The following is a 15,657-nucleotide window of genomic DNA, read 5'->3' on the forward strand; positions in this document are numbered from 1 at the left end:
ATAGGAAGCCGATTCTAGATTTAACTTAGGATTGGAGATGCTTCATATGAGTCTGGAACTAGAGTTTACAGTCTAACCAGACACCTAGGTATTTGTAGTTGTCCACATATTCTAGGTCAGAGCCGTCCAGAGTAGTGATGCTAGTTGGGCGGGCGGGTAGCGAGCGGTTGAAGAGCATGCACTTAGTTTTACTAGCATTTAAAAGCAGTTGGAGGCCACGGAAGGAGTGTTGTATGGCATTGAAGCTTTTTTGGAGGTTTGTTAACACAGTGTCCAAAGAAGGGCCAGATGTATACAGAATGGTGTCATCTGGGTAGAGGTGGATCAAGGAATCACCCACAGCAAGAGCGACATCATTGATATATACAGAGAAAAGAGTCGGCCCGAGAATTGAACCCTGTGGCACTCCCATAGAGACTGCCAGAGGTCCGGACAACAGGCCCTAACCACACTGCTAACCTTATATCTAACCACACTGCTAACCTTATATCTAACCACACTGCTAACCTTATATCTAACCCTAACCACACTGCTAACCTTATATCTAACCCTAACCACACTGCTAACCTTATATATAACCCTAACCACACTGCTAACCTTATATATAACCCTAACCACACTGCTAACCTTATATCTAACCACACTGCTAACCTTATATCTAACCACACTGCTAACCTGATATCTAACCCTAACCACACTGCTATCCTTATATCTAACCCTAACCACACTGCTAACCTTATATCTAACCACACTGCTATCCTGATATCTAACCCTAACCACACTGCTATCCTGATATCTAACCCTAACCACACTGCTAACCCTAACCTTAAAATAATAATTTTAAAAACAGATTTGACTTTTCATGAATTTTTTTTACAATATAGCTAATTTTGACTGTGGCAACTAGTATACACCGATGTTTCTGTTGTTCACATTATTTTATTTTATTAGGCAAGTCAGTTAAGAACAAATTCTTATTTTCAATGACGGCCTAACAACAGTGGGTTAACTGCCTGTTCAGTGGGCAGAATGACAGATGTGTACCTTGTCAGCTTAGGGATTTGATCTTGCAACCTTTCTGTTACTAGTACAACGCTCTAACCACTAGGCTACACTGCCGCCCCACATGTGCATCCACCCTCTCACTGGCTAGAATGGTCCCACCTGATCTTGCTTTAAAAAAAAAAAAATGTATACACCTCCCCACGACAGCACTACCACTACACAAGTCCCCGGCACCTAAAGATATATTTCACTGGAGATTCAATAGAGATATTTATTGGTGTATTTATTCATCCTGCTGTCTCTACCTCTCTGGTAGGTTGAAGTACAGACACACAGTACATTAATATATACAGGACTGTGTGGTGGTAACCCTGTAGTCATCCTGCTGTCTCTACCTCTCTGGTGGGTTGTAGTACAGACACACAGTACATTAATATATACAGGACTGTGTGGTGGTAACTATGTAGTCATCCTGCTGCCTCTACCTCTGGTGAAAACACACATACTCATTCCTTCAGTGTGTTTATGTTGTCTCATCTCTCTGCAGAACTTCCATCTGATCACCTCACTGTGATGCGGCCAGGAGAGTGGTGTGGACTACAGAGTCATGGGTACTACCCCGTCTATCTGTCTCCATCACCCTCTCTCTCTCTATCTGTCTCCATCACCCTCTCTCTATCTGTCTCCATCACCCTCTCTCTATCTATCTGTCTCCATCACCCTCTCTCTATCTATCTGTCTCCATCACCCTCTCTCCTCTCTCTATCTCTAGGGGCCAGGAGACTGGTTATTACATTAGAAATTAAAAAGCTATTACATTATTGTCAGTTATTACATTATGGACTAGTCATAAATTGGTCTAAGATTGTCCCCTCCTGGTTAGGGCTGGGAATTACCAGAGACCTCATGATGAGATATTATCACCATACTTAGGTGCTGATTCTATGTGCATTGTGATTCTATATGTATTGTGATTCTATATGTACCAGCTCAGCTATAGACTACACCAGCATGACTAGTATCAGAGAGGTAATATCGACACTACAGTGGTAGGCTTGATTACCAACAACGACGAGACGGCCTACAGGGAGGAGGTGAGGGCCCTCGGAGTGTGGTGTCAGGAAAATAACCTCACACTCAACGTCAACAAAACAAAGGAGATGATTGTGGACTTCAGGAAACAGCAGAGGGAGCACCCCCCTATCCACATCGACGGGACAGTAGTGGAGAGGGTAGTAAGTTTTAAGTTCCTCGGCGTACACATCACGGACAAACTGAATTGGTCCACCCACACAGACAGCGTGGTGAAAAAGGCGCAGCAGCGCCTCTTCAACCTCAGGAGGCTGAAGAAATTCGGCTTGTCACCAAAAGCACTCACAAACTTCTACAGATGCACAATCGAGAGCATCCTGTCGGGCTGTATCACCGCCTGGTATGGCAACTGCTCCGCCCACAACCGCAAGGCTCTCCAGAGGGTAGTGAGGTCTGCACAACGCATCACCGGGGGCAAACTACCTGCCCTCCAGGACACCTACAACACCCGATGTCACAGGAAGACCAAAAAGATCATCAAGGACAACAACCACCTGAGCCACTGCCTGTTCACCCCGCTATCATCCAGAAGGCGAGGTCAGTACAGGTGCATCAAAGCAGGGACCGAGAGACTGAAAAACAGCTTCTATCTCAAGGCCATCAGACTGTTAAACAGCCACCACTAACATTGAGTGGCTGCTGCCAACATACTGACTCAAATCTCTGGCCACTTTAATAATGGAAAAATGTATCACTAGCCACTTTAAACAATGCCACTTAATATAATCTTTACATACCCTACATTACTCATCTCATATGTATATACTGTACTCTATACCATCTACTGCACCTTGCCTATGCCGTTCTGTACCATCACTCATTCATATATTTGTATGTACATATTCTTTATCCCTTTATTCTTTATCCCTGTGTGTATAAGGTAGTTGTGAAATTGTTAGGTTAGATTACTCGTTGTTTATTACTGCATCGTCGGAACTAGAAGCACAAGCATTTCGCTACACTCGCATTAACATCTGCTAACCATGTGTATGTGACAAATAACATTTGATTTGATTTATCTATGTGGACCCTACTACAGTTTAACCAGCTCAGCTATAGACTACACCAGCATGACTAGTATCTATGTGGACCCTACTAGTTTAACCAGCTCAGCAGTACCAGAGAGACAAAACCCAGGATAGATGGGCTGAGTGAATGTGGTCTGGAATCTGTGGAGGAGGGTCATTGTGTCAGAGACACTGTAGAAGGACAGAGTACCTGCCTTGTGATCCAGGTACACTCCTACTCTGGAGGACTGAGGGCCTGATACTTTAGTCTCAACATTATTATGTCTGAAACAATAACCATCACTAGAGCACTGTAAACTCCAGGACTTGTTATTGCATCCAAATGCATTACCTCTCTCTGTTCTACTGATGTCTTTATATGACCGTTGTAATAACATAAACCCCACTCCACTCCACCTCCCAGTAACAGCGTCCAGACAGACCCTCTCTACACAGAACCTGCCTGTAGTTGGTGAATCTGTCTGGATGGTCAGGATATGGTTGGACTTGGTGTGTATTGGTCACCTTTCTGTTCCCTTTAGACAGAGAGAGGTGTGTGTGTGCTGTGTTTGGGTCCAGTTTGAGCTGACAGGAATCTGGGAGAAGAGCAGAGCAGAGACCAATGAGGGGAGTTAGAACAATAAGTTAAGTCAGATACTGTATCTACCCTGTCTTTGATTAGAGCACAGCAGAGATCAAATCAGAGAAATATGAGGAGTCAGATAGATGGTGTCCACAACAACAAACTAGAATGGTCCAAACACACCAAGACAGTCGTGAAGAGGGCATGACAAAGCCTATTCCCCCTCAGGAAACTAAAAAGATTTGGCATGGGTCCTGAGATCGTCAAAAGGTTCTACAGCAGCAACATCGAGAGCATCCTGACTGGTTGCATCACTGCCTGGTATGGCAACTGCCCGGCCTCCGACCGCAAGGCACTACAGAGGGTAGTGCGTACGGCCAAGTACATCACTGGGGCTAAACTGCCTACCATTCAGGACCTCTATACCAGGCGGTGTCAGAGGAAGGCCCTAAGCTCCTTTACTCAATGGAGCGGATCAGCTCAGTAAAGATCTGATTACTGTCCTCCATTGCTGCCTGTGCAGAGCGCTGTAGAGAGAGACAGAGAGAGAGAGACTGACTTGTCATCCTCATTACACTAACACCTCCCCCCTCCTAAAAACACATTGTGTGCCACCACAACCTCCACACAATCACATTATACAGCACCCAACACCACAGTACAATACACCATCCAGCACCACATTCCAACCTCCTCTCCAGCCATACAGACAGCCCCCCTGAGCCCCCATACCTCCTGACACATCTCCACACTGTTGATCATTTTGTAAAACTCAAACTCAAACCTAAGGCGTCAACAGTAATGGCATTACCCTGGCAACACAGAAAAAACATGATGAACAGTCTGTCATTGCAGAAAACGGACACCCCTCCCCAACTCCCAGGTCATTCACGACTGGAACGAATTGCAAAAATCTCTGAAGTTGGAGACTTTATCTCCCTCAACAACTTTAAACATCTGCTATCTGAGCAACTAACCGATCGCTGCAGCTGTACATAGTCCATCGGTATATAGCCCACCCAATTTACCTACCTCACCCCCATACTGCTTTTATTTTTTATTTACTTTTCTGCTCTTTTGCACACCAGTATCTCTACTTGCACATGATCATCTGATGATTTATCACTCCAGTGTTAATCTGCTAAATTGTAATTATTCGATTTATTGCCTACCTCCTCATGCCTTTTTTCTACCATGTTTTTGACTTGTTTATTGTTTACTCCATGTGTAACTCTGTGTTGTTGTCTGTTCACACTGCTATGCTTTATCTTGGCGAGGTCGCAGTTGCAAATGAGAACTTGTTCTCAACTAGCCTACCTGGTTAAATAAAGGTGAAATAAAAAAATAAAAATCCCGAGCCAACCAGCTATTGGTGTCCAGGGCTCCATGTAATACCCTCCACTGGATGACCCCTGACCTTTCCAGCACTGGGAGCTTATAGAGCACCCTCCACCTATACCCTGCCATGCTCTCAGCCCCCACAACCCCCTGCCACTGATGCCCCTTCACTCCCACTAAGCCCACCTCTGTACGGTACAGTAGCCTCTGTGCTGTTTTGAGTCAGAACGCTGCCACCCTGCTCCCCAGGTTCACCAAACCCAGTGATCAGTGGGTTGTGGAAGATGGGCTCCTCCCATACCCACGACCCAGGCACCACACCCCCCTCTCGTGGCAATTTATTAACTTTTCATTATTCACAGACAGACTCCTCTGAAGGCAGGCAGTCAGCACACTCCTGAAAACTAACTGCTCAGCAAAGCAAAGGCTCTTTTAAGAGCTACCAGCGATCACTCTGCCTTCTCCCACAAGAGAGGGGCATGTTGAGGTAAATCTACTAACCGTGAGGGTTGTATGATGTAATTTATTGTCGGGCTGGAAGATGCATCGTCTTTTCTATTCCGAGGCTGTTTACTCCCATTATGACATATTAACATGATGTCATAATGCATGTTTACTAGGGTTGAGATTAACACATCTGACTAGTGATTATTTGACCGGGGTTCAATACCTGCTATAGTTAATATTATTTTACTCCCCCAAAAGCAACACAGGACTAATATGAGATATATAGCTAACTAAAGTAATGAATGACCATTTTAGAAAATCATGGGACAAATAGTGTTTGGTTGCATGCTATTTTATGTCAATCATATTGCTGCTTGTAGCCTATAACTGATGCTGCCATCTATAGGAAATGTTTACCAATTAAAAGTTATTAATTCACGTAAAGACATTGGTGAGGCAGCTGAGAAATAAAGTGTATTTTTCTTATTAATTCCAGAGATCAGTCTCAAACCTATCCCACACCAATTGCTGGACTTTCACGTCGAGGTTACTAGGTTAAAACCACATTTAAAAAATAAAACAATTGTGTATTTTTTTCTCTCATTATTTTACCAGGTAAGTTGACTGAGAACACGTTCTCATTTACAGCAACAACCCAGGGACTAGTTACAGGGGAGAGGAATGAGCCAATTGTAAACTGGGGATTATTAGATGACCATGATGGTATGAGGGCCAGATTGGGAATTTAGCCAGGACACCAGTTTAACATCCCATCCGAAAGACAGCACCCTACTCAGGGAAGTGTCCCCAATCACTGCACTGGAATATTTTTTTTTAGACCTGAGGAAAGTGTGCCTCCTACTGGACCTCCAACAACATCTAGTCTCCCATCCAGGGACTGACAAAGACCAACCCTGCTTAGCATCAGAAGCACACCAGCAAAGGGATGCAGGGTGGTATGCTGCTGTCTTGTTTATCAAGTGTTCTGCCTTGCAATAATAAATATAAATAACGAATAACAAAAAAAGTGCAAAATGCTTAGATAGTATTTTGATTATTTTGTTAATCAAAACCTATTTAGTACTATAATGGTATTTACTAACATAATATTGTTACTAAAATAGTTTCTAAACATGTTCTAGGCTACCCTACCCTAGAATTAGGGTTCAGGCTAAAATAGGTTATACGTAGGGTTAGAGTTTCTGTATAGCAGTTTGTGACATCTGCTGATGTAAAAAGGACTTCATAAATACATTTGATTGATTGTTCGGTTCAGGGTATTTAAAGAGAAAAACTGTCTGGGTTTATAGCTCTTGCTCCTCCCTCTTCTGTGGGTACTACATACCTCATTCACGACACTTGATAGGCTCATAATCTGAGGTAGCAACTGCATCAGAGCTACACATCAATGAGCTCCACCTATCCATTTGGTTTACAACTCTGTGAAACTGCGCAGCATTTTCGCTATTTGATGCCTACGAACAAACAGATTTCAACAATTATCAAATTACCCTGCAGCCATTTAGAAACAACAAGTCATTAAAAAGGTTATTTCTTATTTTTAAAAATTTATTCTGGCTGTTTAAATCGGTCACGTCTTGAGAAAAAGAACAGGGACATTCGTTTTGTTTAGGTTTTACACCTTTTTCTCAAAAAATAATATTTAAAACCATGACAACAAAATGTTAACGTTTGATAGATATGCGCCAACCATCGTTAAGCCTTTATTACTATAATGTCTAATCAGATAAACAGTGAGCTTCCTCACCAACTAGCTGTAACCTAGTTAATAATAAGTTACCTGAGGTAAACCTACAAGGTTAATGCGGGTTGGTCTCAGTGATAACAATAGTGAAGCTGACATTGTGACGCAGAACAATGGACTGGGAATAGAACTTTCAGAAGTTGAGTTGGTGCCACAGTGTTTAATACCACTAATAGGAGCTGGCAGGGTAAAACATCACCTAAAATAAGACCCGTTTTTCAATTCAACTAATAGGACCTGGCAGGGTGAAACATGACCTAAAATAAGACCTGTTTTATCAATACAACTAATAGGAGCTGGCAGGGTGAAACATCACCTAAAATAAGACCCGTTTTTCAATTCAACTAATAGGAGCTGGCAGGGTGAAACATCACCTAAAATAAGACCTGTTTGTTCAATACAACTAATAGGACCTGGCAGGGTGAAACATCACCTAAAATCAGACCTGTTTGTTCAATACAACTAATAGGACCTGGCAGGGTGAAACATCACCTAAAATAAGACCCGTTTTATCAATACAACTAATAGGACCTGGCAGGGTGAAACATCACCTAAAATCAGACCTGTTTGTTCAATACAACTAATAGGACCTGGCAGGGTGAAACATCACCTAAAATAAGACCTGTTTTTCAATACAACTAATAGGAGCTGGCAGGGTGAAACATGACCTGAAATAAGACCTGTTTTATCAATACATCTAATAGGAGCTGGCAGGGTGAAACATGACCTGAAATAAGACCTGTTTTATCAATACAACTAATAGGACCTGGCAGGGTGAAACATCACCTAAAATAAGACCCGTTTTATCAATACAACTAATAGGACCTGGCAGGGTGAAACATCACCTAAAATCAGACCTGTTTGTTCAATACAACTAATAGGACCTGGCAGGGTGAAACATCACCTAAAATAAGACCTGTTTTTCAATACAACTAATAGGAGCTGGCAGGGTGAAACATGACCTGAAATAAGACCTGTTTTATCAATACATCTAATAGGAGCTGGCAGGGTGAAACATGACCTGAAATAAGACCTGTTTTATCAATACAACTAATAGGAGCTGGCAGGGTGAAACATCACCTAAAATAAGGCCTGTTTTTTTGCCACACCCAAAACCTATCTGTGCTCGCAAACCTTGGATTCCACCCCCCCTGCTTAAAGGAAACAAACACTACGAAAAGAGACACCTAGTCGAGAAACGAAACGAAAACTACTTGCACATGTACCAAAACGAACCAACTCTTTACAGATCTGTTTGTTCGTAATAAATGGAGGCAGATTAGCCACCACTAACGTTACTCTAGTCGAAAGAGGCACCAACACACCCCTCACAAAAATCCCACTGGTAACTAGCCGGGCAACAAGACTCACCTTTGTCATTACCACAACCACCGCCTTGTTCATTCTAGATGCAGAGTGTACATGTTACGCTCCCAACGGCTCGCCGACCATGATCAAAAACTCCTCCACACCATTCTCCAGAACGCACCTGAAGAGACAGAGTTTCTTCTCCACTCGGTTGAGGCCATCACGCCGCCCAAACAAACTACCCTACTCCCCCCTCAACTCTAACCGATAAACAGTGGAAACCAATAAATAAACCCTCCACTATGAGAAAATACATTAGGAAAAAGAATAGTAGCCCTCCTCAGGAACCACAAAACCCTCACAAGACACAAAACCCTTCCCTCTCTTCAACATACCTACAACAGTATAACAACACATGCTCCACCGTTTCATTGACCATACCCTCCAGACACAAACCATTCACATGCTGCCAACCAGATGGAATGACCAGTTCAATGTACAATGTCCTAAACACAATCGAGTAAACACCACCTCTTCCTTCCTAATCTGACCTTTGAATCTTGGTCCACCGACCTTTCTTTGGAGGGCATATAAATGCTGGTCCTTGTGCTCAGAGTCCCATCTCTTCTGCCACACATCTATCAAAATGTCTCTGATCTTACATTTGGCTTCACCTCTACCCAGTGGAACATTAAAATAAATTATATCTTGTTTTAAAGCTCTTTTAGCTAACTGGTCTGCAATTTCATTCCCTTCCACACCTGAATGTGCTGGGACCCAGCAGAATCTCACTACTACACCCATTCTCTCAATTCTCCATAATAACATTAATACCTCCAATAGTAGGTCACTCCTATAAGATTTACCAGATGATAAACTATTCAGACAGAGAATCTGAGCATACTATCATTCTAACAGGTTGTACGTCCTCAACCCACTGGAGGGCAACTATTATCACCAACAGTTCAACTGAGTATACTGACAGTTCATCTGTTAGTCTTCTACATATCTGCACATCAAATTCAGGAAGGTAAACGCCTGCTCCTGTGCGCCCACTATCTGGGTCCTTGGATCCATCTTTTCTCCTGTCTTATCCAGTGTCCTGTGTGAATTTAAGTATGCTCTCTCTAATTCTCTCTCTCTTTCTCTCGGAGGACCTGAGCCCTAGGACCATGCCTCAGGACTACCTGGCATGATGACTCCTTGTTGTCCCCAGTCCACCTGGCCGTGCTGCTCCTCCAGTTTCAACTGTTCTGCCTGCGGCTATGAAACCGTGACCTGTTCACTGTGATTACTATTATTTGACCATGCTGGTCATTTATGAACATTTGAACATCTTGGCCATGTTCTGTTATAATCTCTACCCGCACAGCCAGAAGAGGACTGGCCACCCCTCATAGCCTGGTTCCTCTCTAGGTTTCTTCCTAGGTTTTGGCCTTTCTAGGGAGTTTTTCCTAGCCACCGTGCTTCTACACCTGCATTGCTTGCTTTTTGGGGTTTTAGGCTGGGTTTCTGTACAGCACTTTGATATATCAGCTGATCTAAGAAGGGCTATATGAATACATTTGATTTGAAAAGTGGTAAAAAAGCATAAACTTCTACCAATGTAATTGTCAACCAGTTTCCCTTTATCACTGACTTCTGACCCATCTTTCCTTTTCTCTACCAAGGTTAGATCAACAACAGGATCTGGGAGTAACCATGGAGGAACATCCCCTATCACCACAGAAGGGCCAACCTCCAACTCCCTCAAACCACTCTCATCAGCAAGCTTTCCAACTGTCCAACCAAAACCACAGCCTTGTCTACTAGTATATTCCCAACAGTCATCTAGAACAGTAGCAGTGGGATGCTCAACCTCACAGCCTTTCAACCCAATAAGCTAATGACAATTTATTACGCCGTATATCCAAAGGCATCTCACCTGCCTCCACTAGTAAGACACATACAGATGTTGATTTAAATGCACCAATACATATCCTTAAAGCTATATACTGGATTCTGTCCAGCTTCTGAAGACAAGTCTTTGCTGCTGTTCCATAAACTATACACCTGTAATCAATTGTTGTCCTGATCAGAGCTCTATAAATATCCATCAACGATTGTTTGTCAGCACCCCATTCATATATATATATATAAAAAACGTTTCTTCTTCTTTTGAGTTTACTGGCGGTTGACATCCAATATGTTGCATTACCGCCCCTAACTGGACTATAACATACATCCATGATACTTTGTGATACAAAATGGGAAAAGGGGAAATTATGATAATACTAAAAAACACCCTTCCAACTAACCCTACAGTCATTAAAAACCCACTACCCCATTCCACTACTTTGACCCTATCTGCTCCTGCACCATGCCAACGACCTGGGAGGACGGGACACCACCACTCAACCCACCCTGGAACTCTTCTGAAGTCAAATCTCGTATGACCAAATACTTCTCTGCAGCTGCCACCACAACATCTATTTTCTGTGATTTACGTTCCATTTCTGTGGTACAGTTGATAACCATTGCTATGAACGCTAAGAAGCTAACCTTACTGAAGCATATATCACTCGTTGGCCTATCCCTCTGTGCTGCACAGATCTACTACTCACAGGGATCCTCTCAGGATCCCTCACCCTTGACCCATCCTCCTCTACTTTCTTCACTGCCTCAGCATACGACACCTTCTGCACTACTCTGACTCTATCCACCTCAACCTGCCTCTCTCTCACCGGACACTTCTGATCACCAGCAACATGGACACCCCTACAGTTGACACACAACTTTATCCACTAAAATTACACAATCCTCTCTCATGACCTCCTGCACACTACCCACATCTTGGAATCTCCCTCCTACAAACTGCTGCAACTTGACCATAAACGTTGCACCTGAAACAGCTCAGTGGATTCAACACAAAGACTCTAACAGGATAACTGATATATCCTAACATGACTTTGTCGGGTAAAGACTCAGAACTCAAAAGGACTGAGTGACTCCTCTGTTTCACCACGCTCACCACCGGGTCTGCGTCACACCAAACCGCGGGAATTACAAACACCAGGAGTCTTCAACTTCAATTGCTCCACCTCCACACTTAACACTACTGCAGAAATCACTCCTTTCAATGGTGCCCTGTTCCTAAGAGCAAAGCAAGAAACAGATCTTGACCCAAGTTGTGTGACACGGAGCGCCCACTCCCTCTGGTCAGAAGAAACACAAACAAATATCACAAGTCCACTACAGGTTACCTTCACTGATTCAACTGCACCCAACTCCTTTCCCACCCACCCTGAAACCATTAATGGATCTGCCAAAACGTATGGATCCACTTTCTCCAAAAATGTAACTCCTACTGCACCAGATTTTTTTATCATGTCTATTGATGCCAGGCTCTGGTTCTGAGCTCTTCACCACACCTTCTACCTCACTTAACTCTCCCTCATTCATTTCCATTTCACCTCCAGAACTCAGTCTGGCACACGGCTCACTCTGTTTGAACTTGAATTACAACATCTCTATTTACTGTTAATTTCTGATAGATAATAAACAAAAAGTGAAATAAACAATTTAACTTCCTTTGTTATATGTTTCCCATGCCAATAAAGCCCATTTAATTGAAATGAAATGAATTGAATAGAGAGAGAGAGCACTCCATGTTAATGTATAGGGGACATGAGTCAGTCATGGTTATGTGATGACGTAGCCCCGCCTGCAACTTCAAATTCAGTGTCGGACCAATAGGGAATGTCCTCTTGGTGTAACGGTCAAGATGTTGGTTTCTCCCGCAGTAGACCTGGGTTCATATCCCGTCAGTTACATGAAGCAGTCTATTGTCTGAAAGGGGTCCAGACAGCCTGTTCCCAGCAGTAGGGTCAGTGATATTGGAGAGGGGCCCCTCTCCTCCCTCTGACGGGAGGAGAGAAGTGAACTGGTGTGTCTCCTCTGGTCAACAAGACTCACCTTGAAAGAATCCACAGCCTGTTGGAGCTCCTTCAGCTCCTTCTCTCTCTCCTGGAATCTCTGCTGGACCTTCTGCTGACTCATCCCCAGCTGCCTCTGTGGAGAATCACTCTTCAATGAGCTATCAAGCTTTATTAGTCCAGTAGATCAACAGTATAGTCATGTGACATAGGGCCCATAGAAGATAGAGATTCAAATATTGAGGAAGTGTCTGTGTGAAAATATTTATTATGTTGTTACAGTATGTGAATGATTATAGTTTTAATAGAACACAAATCAGGGAGCTGATTGGGTGTTTGATAATGAATGATAATGGTGTTTGACTTTAGAAAATGGTGATACATTTGGAGAATCTGGGTTAACATAATCAAGGTTTGTGTTCATATTTGTTCTGCCGTGAATCGATTTCATTTAAATGATCTCATATTCAAACAGCCTTAGTTCCTATTGTATCTTTAATTCTTTGTTTATCAGACAGTCACCAACAAGTTGTTCTGGTCTTACCTGTTTCTCAGTCCTCTCTGCTGCAGCTGACACTGTATCAATGCCTTTATGTTCATCCATTGTACATAGATAACAGATACACTGCTGATCGGTACGACAGTAAACCTCCAGCAGTTTGTCATGATGAGAGCAGATCTTCTCCTGTAGTTGTGTGGTGGCTTTGACCAGCTTGTGCTCCTTGAAAGCAGGAAATTCATAGTGAGGTTTGAGGTGAGTCTCACAGTAAGAGGCCAGACACACCAGACAGGACATGAGGGCTTTCTGCTTTCTGGTCCCAGTGCAGGACATCACACACCACATCTCCAGGTCCAGCATAGTACAGAGCAGGAGGGGGAGCAGCCTGGAGTCCTGTCTTCTTCAGTTTCTCCACCACTTCAGCCAGCACAGTGCTCCTGTTCAGAACAGGCCTTGGGAGAAAGGTCTCTCTGCACTGTGGACAGCTGTAGAAACCTTTCAGATCATCCTGATCCCAGCTTTCTTTAATACAGCCCATAGAGTAACTGTGTCCACAGGCAGTAGTCACCAGATCCTTCAGTAGATCCAGACAGATTGAGCAACAGAACAGTTCCTGATTCTCTGCCATTTTGGTGCTCTCTCCTGTAGGTTAAGCAATGTCAGTGTCAAAGATGACTTTCTGTTTCATGGAACTCTACACCAGACAGGGAGTGGCTTCCTACTTGACTGTGTTCTCTGTATGTAGAGGGGGTGTGGTTTCTTTGATAAGGAAGTATGTTGATAAATACTTTGTTGAGGGAAAATGTACTTGACACGATTGTAATATATTGTTTTGTCACCAAGCTGTCTTAAGATGAATGCACTAATTGAAAGACTCTCTGGATAAGAGTGTCTGCTAAATGATTAAAATGTAAATGTAAAACTGTATAATTGAAAAGCATGCTGAGTATTATTCTAATGAGATCTGCCTGAATAAAGACCAATAATAATACCCAGTGTGCTTTGCAGTTCATTTGGTATGTTCATTTTCACATATACATTTCCATTTTAGTCATTTAGCTTCACCAGAGTGACTTGCTCAACTAAGGTAGATAACAACATACAGTATCACTGTCAACAAGCAAGAACAATAGTTTGTAACCGTTACTGAGAATCTTGTTGCTGTTCGGGCCGGATACTTCCAAATGTATTTTGTATATCAAATTAAATACGTTACATTTATTTATATACATTACAAAATACAACTATTTAGTAGTTTATTTTGATACATTGATCTTTATGGAATTTGGTATCTGTACTTTGTATTTGTATGTAGTAAATTCTGTCCATCCCATGTAGTAGAATACTCTGTCTGGAGGGTGTTTTCAGGGCCTGACCAGGACACTGGAGGTAAAGGACCGGTTTAAATAGGAAAATGTCCTGGAGTTTTACTAAAAATAAATGTTTCACAAATCACTTTCAAAAGGAATTCAAAAGGCTAAATAAAATACCTCTCTCTCCTCTGAGTATAATCACTGGGAAATCTCTTAAAAACAACATGCAGAGGCATAAAAATGTGTCGTGGAAATTCTAACCAGAAAGGGGAGAGACTGAAGATTCTTTCAACAACAGCTTTATTAAGATGTGGAAACATGAGGTCAACCATCACTCAGTTGGATTTCATGTAATGGACATACACAAAATAGTCCAAATTGGGGAAGTGAAATTAAAAATGTTACTTGTTTAAAAAAATATATATGTTCCGAGAACTGAAACCACACCCTGATCACACCACGAGTTTCACCTAACAGCTGAGCAGCATGTTTTAGCTTAAACCCTGATATGTGCCTTTTACAAACTGCTTGTGTAAAATGGTGACACTTGAATCTCATGTAAAAGAGTGTCTATATAAGAGCGCTGTTGTTCCTGAATCATTGGTCTCTCTACCAGTAGAGATATACAAAAACAATGGAAAAGTGGTGTGCATATGTATTCTCCCCCTTTGCCATGAAGCCCCTAAATAAGATCTGGTGCAACCAATTACCTTTAGAAGTCACATAATTAATTACATAAAGTCCACCTGTGTGCAATCTAAGTGTCACATGATCTGTCACATGATTTCAGTATATATATACACACCTGTTCTGAAATACCCCAGAGTCTGCAACACCACCAAGCAAGGTGCACCACCAAGCAAGGTGCACCACCAAGCAAGGTGCACCACCAAGCAAGCAAGCGGCACCATGAGACCAAGGAACTCTCCAAACAGGCCAGGGACAAAGTTGTGGAGAAGTACAGATCAGGGTTGGGTTCTAAAAAAATATCTGAAACTTTGAACATCCCACAGAGCACCATTAAATCCATTATTAAAAAATATAAAGAATATGGCACCCAACAAACCTGCCAAGAGAGGGCCGCCCACCAAAACTCACAGACCAGGTAATTAGGGCATTAAATCAGAGAGGCAACAAAGAGACCAAAGATAACCCTGAAGGAGCTGCAAAGCTCCACAGCGGAGATTGGAGTATCTGTCCATAGGACCACTTTAAGCCGTACACTCCACAGAACTGGGCTTTACGGAAGAGTGGCCAGAAAAAAAAGCTATTGCATAAAGAAAAAAATTAGCAAACATTTTTGGTGTTCGCCAAAAGTTATGTGGGAGACTCCCCAAACATACGGAAGACAGTCAGATGAGACAAAAATTTAGCTTTTTGGACAAC

The 15,657-nt window shown here is 42.6% G+C and overlaps 1 pseudogene; it reads right to left on the bottom strand.

Annotated features, from left to right (window-relative positions):
* Positions 1-13,612, bottom strand: part of LOC139577507 (E3 ubiquitin/ISG15 ligase TRIM25-like) — a 28,849-nt pseudogene extending 15,237 nt beyond the window's left edge.
* Between the last annotated feature and the right edge of the window lie 2,045 nt (positions 13,613-15,657).

The sequence above is a fragment of the Salvelinus alpinus genome, chromosome 6 (genome assembly GCF_045679555.1).
Source record: "Salvelinus alpinus chromosome 6, SLU_Salpinus.1, whole genome shotgun sequence".
Classification (NCBI taxonomy): Eukaryota; Metazoa; Chordata; class Actinopteri; order Salmoniformes; family Salmonidae; genus Salvelinus; species Salvelinus alpinus.